This window comes from Eretmochelys imbricata, chromosome 24, assembly GCF_965152235.1.
Source record: "Eretmochelys imbricata isolate rEreImb1 chromosome 24, rEreImb1.hap1, whole genome shotgun sequence".
In the NCBI taxonomy this organism is placed as follows: domain Eukaryota; kingdom Metazoa; phylum Chordata; order Testudines; family Cheloniidae; genus Eretmochelys; species Eretmochelys imbricata.
This window is the reverse complement of record NC_135595.1, coordinates 7,876,017-7,881,345: the sequence shown is the minus strand read 5'-3', so window position 1 is coordinate 7,881,345 and position 5,329 is coordinate 7,876,017.

Genomic DNA, 5,329 nt, shown 5'->3' with positions numbered 1-5,329 from the left:
CAAAAGACCTGTTAAATGCAAGAACAAAAAACTACTGTAAGAAGAATCACTGCTTGCTATATGACAGGTTTCAGAGTAACAGCCGTGTTTAGTCTGTATTCGCAAAAAGAAAAGGAGTACTTGTGGCACCTTAGAGACTAACCAATTTATGTGAGCTGTAGCTCACGAAAGCTTATGCTCAAATAAATTGGTTAGTCTCTAAGGTGCCACAAGTACTCCTTTTCTTTTTGCTTGCTATAAAACTTCATGAGTGCTAGTTATAGCCCTCTTGACATATTGCTTTCATGTTCCCTAACCAGCCTAGAGTTGCTTTCAGAAAATCATCTACACCAACTACTTCAGCCAACTAGTCACATGATACTGGTTCTCCTTGTTTCGTTAAAAGAAGTTAAAAACATATTAGGAAAGCATCTAATATTACTTTCCTATGTAGGCAATTGCTATTAGTGTCACAAACAGGAGTGGAGGTGGGGCATGTTTTCACAAATTGAAGGAGATGTGTCCTCAAAACAATCTCTTTATTAAGGTATGGTCCACTCTATGAATATAGATGCTAATTTTTGTAATGATGGAGGCCATATAACTACCGAGATAGATAGTTCAGAAAGTTTGAGAACCTTTCTATAATCAAGTTTCTCAAGGTTTTGCAAGTGAAACTGTTGCTTTTTAATTTGCCAAAAATGCCATTTTTTAATGCTCAGGTTTTTAAGAACCTCAAAACACACCTGAAAACACTTGGACATGATGTATGATATGATGTATGATGCATTGGACGAATTCCTGGAGATTTCACCACATGACATAATCTTTAATTAAAGATTAATCTTTAATTCCTGCAGACTCCAGCACAATCCTGGAGGGCTGGCAACCCTAATGATATGATGTACTATGGCATCAAAGTCAATGTTAAATGCCAGATTTACTGGCAGTAAATAATCTCAAAATTTTATCCCACGTATCACAACAGTTGGTGTTTTTTCTCAAAGATCGTGGAGTTTTGTGATTATGTGAGACTCTCAGCCTTCTTTTTATTTTTTAAAATGTGTTTCTAGTGCTCATGGTTGTGGATAAAAGGTTGAAAATGTGATACAAGTGACCCTACAGGCTCAAAGACCAGAAGGCAAATAAAAAGCACCCCAAATGTATTTTTCATCTCATGATTTTGGGTGGGGGCATGACTCATCATTTTTGAATGCTTGGGGTTGACAATACTCATGTTATAATCTTGGCAGGTGATGTATTACAGAAAGATGCATGCATGATAATTCAGAACCTACGTTAGGTGTTCTACCTTGTCCTGCTTCCTGGGTTTCTTGGTAATTAATGTCTTAGTATGTTAATTCCCCAAGAATTGTACTGGGATAACAGCGAGTATAATCTATCAGTATGAGGTTTTTATTAATTTAAAATTATGTATTGTTAAATGACAATCAAAGATGTTTTCTCAAAACTTACTTAAAAGGCTGATTGTAAGATTTTGCATGCATTACTTCCCACAGAAGCTTTAGTTTGTGGTGATCAGTGTCGGTACAATATTGTGTAGATAGCACCAGGACAGTAAAGGACACTTAGAGTGCTTATTTGTGGAAACTTTGATATTTTTGTCCTTTTTTACTAAATAAAAGCAAAACCTGAAAGACAAGGCTTGATAATTGGCTAGTTAAATTTTTAACTTAGATGTTATTGTTTTTTAAATATTGCACAATAAATATTTTTCAAAATACAGGTCACAAAAATAGTTTAAAAAACCCCCCAATTCCATTTCTGGCAAAGAAATGCAGAACGATGAAAAAACAACATGGAATATATTCCTCTCTTAATACTTTCCCTCAGAAATTGCCATATTTATTAGGCTGTACTTGTGTCTGTCTGTCCTATCGTGTATACACCCTATGAGAGGGACTATCCAATATGATCTAATGTTTTTATGATCCTGTCGTCCTACAGTCTGTAACTATTACAGAATATGAGTCTAATACCATTACACAAGTGTGGGTGTTTTAATGGCTCTGTGCTTTACGCACATCCCCATGAGTGGGCTCAGATTCCCCCTCTTCCAGCAAACTGCAACCCCAGTTTCCCTTCCCCAGGCCAGCCTCTGTGAAGTCTAGGATAGCAGCGGGAAGGGGAAAGGTGTGGAGTCTTTGGACATGGCCCTAGGAGGGGTGCAGGAGGCCATGGGGGAAAGCGTGTTGCAAGTGGCGCTGGATGGGAGGCAATGGGGCACGAGGAAGAGCCATTGCACGTGGTGCGACGGGGCAGACAGATGGAGGCGATAGCAGGAGAAGAAAAAGAACGAGCCTTTGGCTCTGTCCACACCACAGCGGTGTCCCTGCAGCGCCATAGCATAGGCACTTCCGACATGGGTGGAAGGGCTTCTCCCACTGCTGTGGTTAATCTGGCTGCGCCAGAGGGTTAGGGCGACCTTAAATCAGAGCACAGGGCGCAAAATTTTTCACGGCCCGGAGCCATGCAGCTCGGGCAATCTAATTTTTCAGTGTAGACCAGGCCTATGTATGTGACCCTAGGGTAGTGGGGAGGCAAAAGTGTGAGGGGAAGAAGGTGCGACGAGCCTTTGCACGTGGCCCCACACAAAGTGGAGGTGGGGGAACAACGGTACCATAGGGAAAGGCGGCAGGCTTTGCACCCTAGCCCCAGGGCGTGGTGAGAAGGGAGCTTTGGGAGGAGCTGGGGTAGGCAGCGCGGGCTCTTGGCACAGGGCCCTTCGCGGAGGGATCAGCGGCGCTGAAGTCAGTTGAGGTGTAAGGCAAAGAGGCTGTTGAAGCCTTTGCACACGGCCCCCTGATGGGCGCAAGGAAAGAGTGTGTGTGGAGGGGCGAGCCGGTTACGATGCACACGGCCCCCGTTCCGAGGAAGGCGCGCGCGTCTCGACAGCGTGAGAGGAAAAGGCGGGAAAGCGGTCGGCGCGCGGGCCAAGGGGACGTGCGCTATGCCCCTGCGGGGGGCGGGGCAGGGGACGGTTACTGTGCGCGCGGCGCGGGCGGGCGGGCTCAGGGAGCGGCAGCCGCTGGGCAGCACTAGCGCGGGCCAGGCAAGGGCGGGTCTTTCCCGGGCCAGCGTACGCGGCGCGTTGCGCCCCATGAGGCGGCTCGGATTCTCCCGTCTGCTCCAACGAGGTGCGACCCGTGTTTCCCCGGCCCCCCGCACCCATGGGTCTCAGTTTCCCCACTGGCCCTAACTCCTCTAATTTCAGGCTCCCCACACTGCCCCACCCCGGCTCCTTGGGCCCTGCAGAGTCCTGCCTTGGGCCAGTGAGTCTCTTCCCCCTCTGTTTTGGCTAGGGCAGCGTCTGACGCCGAAGAAGCCCTTTAAAGCAGAAACCCAGGTCGTAAGGGCATGGCTGCACTACAGCTAGTGTGACCAGATGTCCCGATTTTATAGGGATAGTCCTGATTTTTGGGTCTTTTTCTTATATAGGCTCTTATTATGCCCCACCACCGTCCTGACGTTTCACATTTGCTGTCTGGTCACCCTAGATACAGCGGCACAGCTGCGGGTAGCACCGTAGTGTGGCCGTGCCCTATGTTGATGGGAATGGGCTCTCCCCATCTGTGTGGGTAATCTACCTACCTGAGGGGCGGTAGCTAGGTCAGTGGCAGAATTCTGCCAACCTGCGCAGGGCTGGGCATGGGTGGTTATGCTGATCTACCTAGAGCGCTTAGGGCAGGGGTGAGCAAACTACAGCCTGAGGGTCACATCCGGTCCTCCAGACATTTTAATCTGGCCCTCAAGCTCCCGCCTAGGACTTGCCCCACTCCGTGTGGCTCCTGGAATCAGCAACATGTCCCCCTCACCAGCTCCTAGGCATAGGGGCGGCCAGGGGACTCTGCATGTTGCTTCCACCCCAAGCGCAGCCCCGGCAGCTCCCATTGGCCAGGAACTGTGGCCAATGGGAGCTGCAGGGGTGGCGCCTGCGGACGGGGCAGTGTGCAGAGCTGCCTGGCTGCGCCTCCGTGTAGGAGCTGGATGGGGGACATGCTGCTGCTGCTTCTGGGCGTTGCTTGAGGTAAGCACTGCCCAGAGCCTGCACCCCTTCCCCCCTCCTGCACCCCAACCCCCTGCCCTAGCCCTGATCCCCCTTACATCCTCCAAACCCCTTGGTCCTAGTGCAGAGCACCCTCCTGCACCCCAACCCCACCCCAGAGCCCGCACCCCCAGCCGGATACCCCCCCCCCCCGCACCCCAACCCCCAATTTTGAGAGCATTCATGGCCCGCCATACAATTTCCATACCCAGATGTGGCCCTCGGACCAAAAAGTTTGTCCACCCCAGCTTAGGATGTGGAATGTTTCACAGGCCTCAGCGACGTAGCTAGGATGATCTAATTTTTAAGTGTAGACCAGCCCTAAGGCGACAACTACACTAGGAGCCCTTTACTGGCGTACTATGCTGGTAAAGCACTTCTAGGGCTTGGCCACACTTGAAACATTACAGCGTAGACCAATGGTTCTCAACCTATTTATCGTTGTGGGCCATATATGCAGCTGTCTGTGTGTTATGTGGGCTGCAACCACATAATATATATACCACCTGTGTGGCCCTGAGGATGTCACATGGGCCACAGCTGTGTGCTGATTGGGCTGCAAGTGAGCCACGGGTTGAGAACCACTGGCATAGACACTACTTATGTTGACAGAGGGGGTTCTCCTGTTGGCATAGCTAATGCGCCCCACTGAGAAGCAGTAGCTAGGTCCACTGAAGAATTCTTCCATCAACCTAGCAGTATCTACACAGGGACCTAGATTGGCTTAACTATGTCACTCAGGTTTGGATCTTTCAAACTCCAGAGTGATGTAGCTGAGTTGATCTAATTTTCTAGTGTAGATAGTACCTAGTGTGGATGCAGCTATACCGGCACAGCTGTATTTTGTACCATTAGTAAAATCATCTCCCCTGAGCAAAACAAGCTATATTGGTAAAAGTGCATTTTGCCAGTATAGCTGTGTCTATGCTAGGGAATTCTGCCTGCATTCATTGCACCCCTGACATAGTTCTGTCAGCTGAAGTGTGTACTTAAACCAGGCTAAAGACTGTAAATCTTTATTCCCATGAGTGATCCTTATTCACGTAGGTAGTCACACTTAAATCAATGGGATTACATACATGAATAAAAATTGTTCACGTAAGTAAAGGTTTGCATTTAGGCTCCTGACTTGTATTGATTTCAGTGGAACCTAGGAGCCTAAATACCTTGGTGGATCTCGGCCTGTGTTCTGAAAACTGAATGGACAGGATCTACATGTGTATGTGTCATCAGAGTGCAAACTAACATCCCAATTTTATTAACAGATAGGAAAAGACTGACAAT